We start from the raw sequence: 10,762 nt of genomic DNA, 5'->3' as shown, positions 1-10,762 counted from the left end.
CCCTTTTCCACTGTATTTCTTTCCTCATCCTCCCCTTCTTCACTGTTTTGGAGGCGGAAAAGGAATGAAACCAGTTTTATGACTTTCCATTTTCTTTGTATTCAAAGTTTCTCGCACCCAGCAGCTTTAGGTGCGTTTGTTGCAGTTATTTGGCAGTAATAAGAACAGCTGGCTCCCCGGTGCTACCGGAGGTGGAATAAACATTCTCCCTTCGTGTGTATGAAATATCTGAGTGCTGGGTTACTGGCGCTTCAGACAGTTTTCCGCGTGTTCCAACCTGTAGTGGCTTCCAGTAGGAACGAGGTAGCTACTTGCGGTTTCGGCTGTCCGGCCTTTGCCACGCCCCTTCCCCGCCTCCTTCTGTCATCCAATCAGTTTCGGCGGGAGGGAACAAAATGTAAATATGCGGCAGGGATACCCCAGCTTCCTCCCTCCCCGAGAGGAATGCGGCTGTAGCTTCCAGGCTGATACGGCCCCTCCAGTAAACGTCATCAGCAAAGGCCCATCTGACATTAGACGTTTCCTGATGACGTCCGTATGGACAGTTTTGGATTTTGGACTTTCAGCATTGGCGGGCCAGTAAGCATGGACGTTTGGCAAGTCGAAGGATCAGGGTGAAAGGGCCTGTGAGCTGTTGTTTGCCCACCTCCCCGCAGGCAGTGCGCTGTGGGTTGTGTTTGTTTGTTTCACCGGTGCCCCTTGCGCACGCGCGTCTGTCCGTAGGAGACTGAGTGGAGGCGCTGGCTGGGAGTCTAGGCCTAGCCAGCAGAGGACAAGGCGGAGTGGCCAGGAAGGAGCACAGCGGCCATTAGGGAGACCGGGCTTCATCAACCGAGGAACTCGTGGCGCCCCTGGCAAAACTACGATCGTAGATGGTGGAGTTGACGGGGAGCCCAGGTCCCATTATCCTTCCTGGCGGAGAGGTGAGGGCTGGGGACAAGGGAGGGAAGGAGGAACTATGAGGATGACCAGGAAGGAAATAGTAGAAGGTGGGGAGCAGGGGGAGGAGTTAGGAAAGTGAGGAGCAAGATAACATGAGTGCTACAGGATAACTGTGCTCCAGAGTAAAGGACTCTCCTTCACCCATCCAGTCCCCCTTACTCCCAGCCAGGCATGCATCGCAGCAAATTTGTTTCATCTTATTATATAATTTAGGATAAATTACCTGTTTAACATGAGAGCAAAACTAAGGTCCTAAATACTTTAAACTCGTATGATTGGGGTACAGTGGTAAGTGTGAGTATTTTGTGCTAACTTTTTTGTTTTTTATCGTACTTCCATTTTGCATTACTCTGTGTGACAAACAACGAAATTGAACATAACACTATAGAATTTCAGTAGCATTACAATGCTATAACTAAAGACCCTGCTTCCAGCTGCAGGCTTTTATAAATATTTTGTGGCAAGAGTTAGCAAGTTCTGTGGTAATTATGTGGCACATTTGTATGATTTTTTTAAATAAAGACTCACAGCTCTCAATATGCAAAAAATCAATTTTTAATTGAAACCTTTCCCTTTTTTGAATATTTAATCTATATGATAAATATAAAATTTACCAACCATAAAAAATCAACTATTAAATACACATACGACTTACAGACTTTTAACTGTGAAATATCACTTTGGTTGCACTGTTTTTCAGTTCAAAACAAGTCTCTTATATTTTCTTAAAGGCCTTCAGGTTGATATTCAAAAGGGTTTGACCAGCTACGAACAGGGCTTAGCCAGACAAAGTTGGGGTTTAAATATTTCCTCCTACTGATTGGTTAAGTCACTACCCGGTTAAAACTTTGCCAGAAAAGTTTAGTTGGCAAAAAATGGTTGTGAAGTATATAGCCAGTTAAGTCAAACAACCCCATCAAACCTCAGCCTGCAGGTCTTCCCCCACCAACTTCCAAAAGAATGAAAATCACATGGAGGCAGAATACTTGATTTCTCCTTGCCACCACCAAAATAAACAATTTGCCCCCCCCCCCCTCCTCACCCAAAAGAAAAGACAAATCTAAATGTAAAAAATGACTCTGTGCCACTGCCCGCCTCCTGTCATCCCTACTCCCATGCCACCTGGAAACCTCAACAAACCCAAGGGGGCCCTACTAGGAGTCTGTAGTATCTGTACCATGCTCCCAGTGGCGTCCTCTATTGCTATATCAGTAACATTAGTAACAAATTGTAGAAAGTACTTTTTTACTCAGCACACAAGCAAGCTATGGAATATGTTACCAGAAGATGTGGTCAATATGAATAGCATAACGGGGTTAAAGAGAGGTTTGGACAAATTCCTGGAAGAAAAATCCATGATACATTACCAGCCAGGTAAACTAACAAAGCTATTGCTATCCCTGGGAGTGAATAACAGGAAATAAATTTACTTTATGGGATCTGGTGGGTACTTGTGACTTGACTTGGCTTCTGTCTGAGACAGGATGCTGGGCTTGATGGACACAGTGTAGCATTTATTTATTTATTTTATATTCCACTTTTCCCCACGGGGCTTACAATCTAATTTTGTAATGGAGGGTAAAGTGATTTGCCCAACATCACAAGGAGCAACAGTGGGATTTGAACCCTGGTTTCCCTGGGCCATAGTTCATTCCTCCACCCCACCATTTCTTATGTTCTTACTAGTGTTGCTGTTAGAGCAACTAAAAATGCCACTGGGAGTGCGGTACAAACATTACCAGCGTCCAGGGCAACTTCAGGAGTTTGGTGGAGAGAGTGAGAGAAGGTGTAACAGTGTGGTGGAGAAAGGGACCTAGAGCTATTTTTTTTACATTTTAATTTGTTGTGGGATGCAGGCAGCATTGGGCTGTTATAGCTTGCAATGTTTAATTCTTTTTTTTTGTTGGGTGGGGGGGCACAAAACATCAGATGCAATGGTTTTTGTTCTTTCGTGGGGTACAGAGGTGGCAGGAGGAATGGTCTGCTGACTGAGAAGTGTGGGTTTTGTATTTTTGCTTAACCAGCTGTGTTATTCATGGAGCTAGTTAAGTTCTAAGTTATACAGGTAAAAATACTTAGAAAACTTTACCCCATTATATTCAGAGGGACAGCTAAAGTTATCAGAATAACTTTGACAGAGTATATTCAGTGAGAGACTTGCCCTATCGAATATAGATGATCTTGTTTTTAGGAGTATATGAGCTTATGTAGATTGAAAATGCCCTCAGTATCAGCAGTTTGTCATGCTGTTAATCACACAGAAAAACAGATGTGTATTTATTGGGCATATAGACACAAAAAAGGGTTGAATTACTACATGTTTGAAACCTGTAAGCAGTAGTGCCAGTCATCAGGCTTTCTATGAATTGAAACTAATGCTGTCTCAGTTAGATGCGAGATATGGAAGTCTATATAGCTGCTGATAACACATCCAGGTCTTTGTAGGTGGTGTATGATTTCCTAGCACCTAGACAGATGGGTTCAGGACCAGTGGGTTATGCACATCTACCAGCAGATAGAGACGGAGCAAACTGACGTCACTGTATGCATACTCTTGCAGCGACATAAGCCTGCCAGTATTCTCCATCTCCAGCAGATGGTGGACATGCATCTCCCTACTGGGGATTGCTTTAGAATTTGGAAGGAGAAATAAAGGGAAGATTAATTTCCCCCCTCTCCTGTGGTGATACCAAATAGTCCCTCCCCCAGTTGTGAATTCCTGAGGTGATTTCTGTGGTCCCTCAGAGGAGTTCCTTGGTCCAGTAGCTAGTTTTTCAGCCAGTGTGGACTTAGCTGCTTGGACAGCTGAAAGTTAGTGGGTGCAGGAAGCCGAGTGCAACGATGAAGGCATAAGAGGCCCCCCCCTCCCCCCCGCAGCCAGAGACGTAAATGAGGAGAAATGCCATGATAGAGATAATTTATAATAATCAAGTTGGCTTAATACAAGAGAGTAAGCAAGAGTTTTGAGATTATGTACTTTCAGATAAGGTCTTACCCTCCTAATCATGTGTTTAAAAAATAGAAGGACTTTTGAATGAGGAGCCAGCAGGTGTCCCTGGAAATAGAACCCCTAATGATGTGGGCAGAATCAAACCTACAAGGAATATCAGCTGCCCACATCGCGGGAAAAGATAACGTCACGGCAGACTACCTCAGCAGAGAGAGTCTGGATCCAGGGGAATGGACACTGTCGACAACAGCCTTCCAGCGGATAGTAAACCACTGGGGAACACCAGCCATGGATCTTCTGGCAACTGGGTCCAACGCCCGGGTTCCCAAGTTCTTCAGCCGAAAACGGGAACTGATGTCCCAAGGAATCGACTCCCTCGTCCAGATCTGGCCTCAGGAGGATCTACTGTATGCCTTCCCTCCATGGCCACTATTAGGCGGAATCATCCGCAAGATAGAACACCACAGAGGGCTGGTACTTCTAGTGTCCCCGGACTGGCCAAGAAGGCCGTGGTACGTGGATATGCGAAGACGTCTGGCAGGAAACCCTCTACGCCTACCTCCACACAGGGATCTACTCCAGCAAGGTCAGATTCTCCACTAAGATCCAACGAGATTCTCACTTATGGTCTGGCCATTGAGAAGTCTCACCTGAAAAAGAGTGGATACTCAGGACCAGTGATAGACACACTGCTCCGAGCGCGCAAGTTCTCCACCTCCTTAACGTACATATGAGTATGGAGAATATTCAAAGCCTGCGAGGACCATGATATCCTTCCACGGACAGTCAAAATCCCCATGGTCCTGGAATTTCTGCAGGACGGCGTGAACAAAGGGTTGTGTCTCAACTCCATCAAGGGTACAACTGGCCGCCCTGGCCAACTTCAGACCCAGGGTGGTCGGCAACAGCCTAGCGGCCTACCCAGTCATCTCCCGCTTCTTAAAAGGGGTCAAGCACATTCAACCACCTCTAAAGTGGCCGATACCCCTATGGAATCTCAATCTACTGTTAGACTTCCTAGCGGGAGCCTCGATCAGACCAAATCGCGGTCTGTCCCTATGGCTCCTGACCTTGAAGATGTGTTCCTCATGACAATTTGCTCAGCCTGTTGAATCTCCGAACTTCAAGCACTATCATGCCGGGATCCATACAGCTGCGCACTGTACCCTTCTTCCTGCCAAAGGTGGTTTCGCACTTCCATTTAAACCAAACCATCTTGTTGCCGTCTCCAGACAAGCATAAGGACTCAGAAGACTCACGCCTTCTTCGCCACCTGAACGTTGGCAGACTCCTAGTCCGATACCTGGAAAGATCGGAACCTGTACGAAAGACGGACAATCTGTTCGTTCTTCACAGCGGGAAGAGGCAAGGGGAAGCGGCCTCTTGGGCAACCATCGCCCGCTGGATCAAAGAAGTAATCAAGGCGGCCTATGTAGAGGCAGGCACGCCCCCACCTCTTAGTCATGGCCCATTCCACAAGGGCCCAGGCAGTGTCCTGAGCAGAAACCAAGATGAGGTCACCCGCAGAGATCTGTCGGGTGGCAACGTGGTCCTCCATCCACACCTTCTTGAGATTCTATCGCCTGGATGTTCAGGTCAAGGAGGAAACAGCATTCGCAAAGGCAGTACTGAATGGGCCACGGGCAGCCTCCCACCCAGTTCGGGAGTAGCTTTTGTAGATCCCATTGGTCCTGAGTCCATCTGCTACACGCTAAGAAATGGAGAAATTACTTACCTGATAATTTCATTTTCCTTAGTGTAGACAGATGGACTCAGCACCCTGCCCATGGCTGCCTCGCAGTCAAAAAGCCCTGGGGAACCTCCCCCCCTCCCCCCCCCCCGAGTGCAACACAAGCACGGGTAAACCAACCCTTATTGCTACTTCAGACACCCATATTACCAGGTGTTGGCGTTTCTCTGTTGAATGCCCCAGCGGTCTCCAGCTAGAAACCTCGTCATCCAATCAGAGTAATCAAGTTCAAGTTAATCAGTTAACCAAATTAATCAACATTATCCAAACACACATATATCCATAATTGTTTTTGAGGAGAAAACTGAGAAACAGAGCCTCGTGCATGGGTATATGTAGTGCTGATGTCAGATTGAAATCTGACTCCGTCTCCAACTGCTATCAGGAGTACACTATACCCAAAGGTCCTGAGTCCATCTGTCTACACTAAGGAAAATGAAATTATCAGGTAGGTAATTTCTCCAGTATTCTGCTAGCAGCTTGGTTTGTTTTGTTTTCCTAATGGGCCTAGTGTGATATTTGCAGTGCTGCCTTCTCATTGATGGGGTTCTTACTTTTTAAGTGCTGGCAGTTAGTGTTGTTTTGGTATGGAAGGCTTATTATATTTTAATTGTAATGTACTCTTAGCTTTCTGAGGGTCAAGCCTACTTCCAACACGTGTTTCAGTAGTCCTAATGCCATATGGGTTCTAAGTGTCTTTTTTTTTTTGTAGGATTTTCTGGTTGCATATAAATATAATATACATGTTGTGATATTTTTATCTCAAGACTACTTTGAATATTCTTTTTCATGTAAGTTCTGTTGTTATGAATGCATATTTTTAACTGTGTGTGTATGTAGAGGGTGGGGAGTGGGATGCAAGGGTATAAGGTTCACCTAGGGCACCTAATACTTTTGCCCTGGTCATGAGTTGCAGGGGAGGGGGTGAAGACCCGGAGGTAGGGGTGACAATTTTTAAAGGTTTTAGTTTGCTGGAAGGAGCTGGGCTGTTTTTGGTGGGCCCAAGACAGAGACTAAATGAAAATGCAGGGGGGAAAGGGAGCACAATAATTGGTTGCCCAGGTCAGCAAAAAGGCTAGCACTGGCCCTGCAGTCAATCATAGTCTGGGCAGAGAGTGAGGGGGTGGGTGAGAAGTGATGGTAGTTTGAGAAGGGAACAGAGTATGGCGAAGAGACAAAGGTTGGAAGCAAAGAGTTTGTCAGGTGGACATAGTAATCATGTTCAGCAAGTGCAATGGTGGACTGGAAGAAGGTCAGCATGAATTTGAAATGTTTAAAGACACCATGGGCATGGAAGGTTAGCTGGAGGTGCTCTGCAGAGCAAGTATAGGAGCTTAGGAAGCAAATTTTATGGATGAGGCAACATGAGGGGTTTGGTGCACCTTACAAAACAGGTAAAGGAGCATGGAATAAGAAGAAACTGCCTCATCAACTGGCTCGGTCAGTGTAGTGGAGGAGAACAGATGAGACATTAGGGTCAATAGCCTGGCAATTCCTGAAGGTGCTGATAGTAACTGGACAAGCTGTAGGGGAGGGTGGTTAAGTGTGAAATTTAGCAGATGATGATCTGAATTGGAGAAGTCTGAGAGAGAGCAGTTGGAAGAGAGGACTTGGTCAAGACAGGGATGGTAGAACAGAGTTGGTCAAATGAAGAGGATAAGGCGAGGCGCTCCAAGGTACTAGAATCAAAGCAGTCATCAGCATGTTGGTTAAAGTCCCCAAGAATAAGAGAAGGGTAAGATGGTTCAAAAAAGTCATGCTATGTTTTAGAAGTCAGTGAGAAAGGAGGAGGGAATTTATCAGGGAGTTGATAAATGACAACTACCTGAAGAGCTAGTGAGATCAATAGTTGGATGGAGTAGGCCTCAAAGGAAGAAAAGGAGTGGGATTGAGGTGAAAGAAGGGGTTGAAATCTATAGGAGGGGGAAAGCAGCAGTTCAACACCACCACCACTGTGGCCTGCTATGTGAGATGTATTGGACAAAAAATAATTTTCATGATGGAGAGCAACACTGAAGCAAGAGCCCTCAGCGGAAAGCCAGGTCTCGGTCAAGGCTAGAAGATGAAGAGTATAAGAGCTAAAGAGGGTTATGATTATAGGCAAGCTTGTTGGAAATAGAGCAGATATTCCATTGGGAACATGAGAAGAGGGAGGGAGGGGGTTATGTTTTTTGATGTGCTGAAATGGAATGAATGTTGCTTTGGAAGGCCAGGCTTCAGATTGATATCCCCAGCTAAGATGCGGAGAGGGAGAAAAATGCAGAGAAGAGAGGTGAAGGTGTGACAGGAATGCGATGCTGGCAAAGATAGTGGAGATGGCTGGATGAGAGGAAGAATACTTCAAAGTTCAAGAGCAGTCGCAGGGTAGAAGACAGATGAGTGGTGAGTCAAAGAATTATATAAGATAGGTACTGTGGTCTTGATGTTGGTAGTGATTTGCAGCTGAGAATAAGATTGGCAATTATTAGCATCTGGAAGAGAAGGTATAGTGAAGCTATAGAAAATAGAGAAAAACCTCTCACTTGAGGTAATGCTATGGTGAACGCATCCTGGCAGAAGCCCAAGTGGGTGTTTTTGTCCCTTGGAGCCCACTGAGACAAAAGGGAGATGTGTGCAGATGAATGGCAACCTCTCCAGTACCTGGCCTGCTCCTCATGGAGCTTGTTTTGGCAGTAGCCCAGACCCATGGTGGGTTGTGATGACTGAGACCATCAGGAGAAGTAAGCTGATTTCATCTAATATTTCCTCTAGGACATTAGCTAGACATTAAGGGCAGAATGAATGGAATCACTTTATTTTTATCTGCTGTTAATAGGGATGTGCTTGTTTTGTTTCAGTTAAGATGTGCACTAATTAGGTTTTTTTCATGCACTAAAATGAAATGACAAAACAAAAATCAAACTTTTTTGGCTGCACACCCCTAGCCGGCTGTTTTTCTTTGTTTCGTATCTGGATAAAATGGCAGAACCATGAAGTAAGCACCTTCATGTCTATTCATGGTGTTTTTGCTTGTCCCTTTTTCTATTCCTTTTTTCTTTTTTTTTGTTTGTTTTTTGCAGTCTTCATTATACCACGTTTTGGGTCAGTTTTACCAGGAGGAGCAGTGCATGATGTCTCTTGTGAAATGCATTTTGATAAGGGGGGCTTGGACTCACGAATCCAGACATGGGCTTTATTTGTAATTTGAGCTCACCTATGTTTCACTCAGAGCTCTGAAAGTTCTGCTTTCTTATTTATGTGTGATATCTCTTCTCCTTGTTCTGTAAGTGCAGGAGTGTGGCTTGAGTGCATTTTTCTGTTGTGTATACAGTGCTTGTCAGGGAGGGGACTTTATTTGGTGTACACTTGACATAGTTACTCCTGACAATGAGATTATATATTTTGGTTTGGTTCATAGGCAAAGGTTTTGTCAAGATCTCCAATTTGTAACTAGTTAGAAGACACAGATTAGTAGGGAATGGATGAAGCTAATTTACTGTGAGACTTCTCTGGGTGCAGGGTTGGAGAGAGCAGGAATTAGGCCCGTGCCAGCTAAGAAACGTACGCCCCTATGTAAGGTTCTGATGTGATACTTAATAAGAGAAATCGTTTTCTAAATTTTCCAAATAATTTTTATTTATTTAAGAAGGCTTTATGAGTTGTTGTTTTTTTTGGTTAGCAAATTCTTCAATTACAATTGAAAAGTCAAGTAACTTTGCTATATCTGGATAAGATGGCAGTGCAATAAGGACATTCAGAAAAATATTAGATAACTTCAAACTCAATATTTGACCATAAATGTTTTTTGTGACATATCAGTTTTAAAATTTACGTCAAACACTCTTAAGCAAAGCTATTTCATCGAGGAGTTCAACTGAAACTTGATTTGTATATTGGCTCACAAATCTGTTAACTTTTTGAAATAATTTGTCTTCACTCAAGTTCTTAAATCCCATAAGAAATCAAAATGGTTACATATTTCTTTAACTGCAGAAAATCGATGCTTAAGCCCATTAAGTACAAAGTCTATTATGTGATGGAAGACATTCACCATGAAGTAATTTTCTGCATGTTGTTGAGTATGTGGAACCACGATGCAAATTAAAGTTAGTCAATATACTTATTTTACTTGACAATGTTCGGGCTTCTTGAAGTATTTCATCCCACTTGTCTCTAAGCTTCAGAAGATCTTCTTGTAATTGATTGATATTGTCTCTTTCTGCGTCCAGTGTTGCATCACGACATTCCAGTAGTAGATTTACCTCATGTATCATTGTTAACACTTTAATCCAAATTGAAGCCATTAAAACACATTCAAAACTGTCCAGATACTTTTCAATACCACAATGATCAGCTTTACATTCTGCTGTTAAGTTTGTAAGCTTGCTCACATCTTTTACAGCGTTTCTAATACTTCCCAAATGTCGAGCAATAGGTTGAGCACAATCTATTCTGGCTGACCACCTCGTTTTGGACATCTGATGGAGGGATACAGGAACATGTTTTTCCAATATTTCCCATCTTTGTGAACTAGAGCTGAAGATATACATTTTTTTGAATTGTTCCAAAAAATGTAATTGCTTCTTTACATGCCTCGGCACTATCCGCTCTGACTAAATTTAATGTTTGGTTTGCACAGCTTGAAAACAAGCAATTCTTATTTCTTTCTTTCAATTTAGCTTGAACACCATTGTACGTGCCAGCCATATTGGCACCATTGTCATACGATTGACATACACTCATCAAAGTGTACCGTATTTTTCGCTCCATAAGACGCACTTTTTTTCCCCCAAAGGTGGGGGGAAAATGTATGTGCGTCTTATGGAGCGAATATAAAAAAAAAACCAAACAAAAATCTAACAAACACCCCCCCCCCCCGACTCCCCCAAGACCTGCCGACTTAATTTCCTACAACCCCCCCCCCCCCCAAGACCTGACAAATTAATTTCCTGCAACCCCCCACCCTCCTGACCCCCCCAAGACCTGCCAAACGTCCCTGGTGGTCCAGCGGGGGTCCGGGAATGATCTCCTGGGCGTGGGCCGTCGGCTGCCAGTAAACAAAATGGCGCCGACGGCCCTATGCCCTCACTATGTCACTGAGACCGATCGCTGCTATTGGTTGGTCTCAGTGACATAGTGAG

The 10,762-nt window shown here is 44.2% G+C and overlaps 1 protein-coding gene across 1 annotated transcript in view; it reads left to right on the top strand.

Annotated features, from left to right (window-relative positions):
• Positions 1–218: 218 nt before the first annotated feature.
• PDPR (pyruvate dehydrogenase phosphatase regulatory subunit) overlaps positions 219–10,762 on the top strand; it is a 136,517-nt gene continuing 125,973 nt past the window's right edge. Inside the window, exon 1 of the mRNA XM_029608893.1 lies at positions 219–923. The gene's annotated coding sequence lies outside the window, so the exon portion shown is untranslated. The remainder of the gene's footprint in view (positions 924–10,762) is intronic.

The sequence above is a fragment of the Rhinatrema bivittatum genome, chromosome 7 (genome assembly GCF_901001135.1).
Source record: "Rhinatrema bivittatum chromosome 7, aRhiBiv1.1, whole genome shotgun sequence".
In the NCBI taxonomy this organism is placed as follows: domain Eukaryota; kingdom Metazoa; phylum Chordata; class Amphibia; order Gymnophiona; family Rhinatrematidae; genus Rhinatrema; species Rhinatrema bivittatum.
Note: the sequence above shows the minus strand (reverse complement) of the source record. Positions and strands in the feature narration are given on the sequence as shown.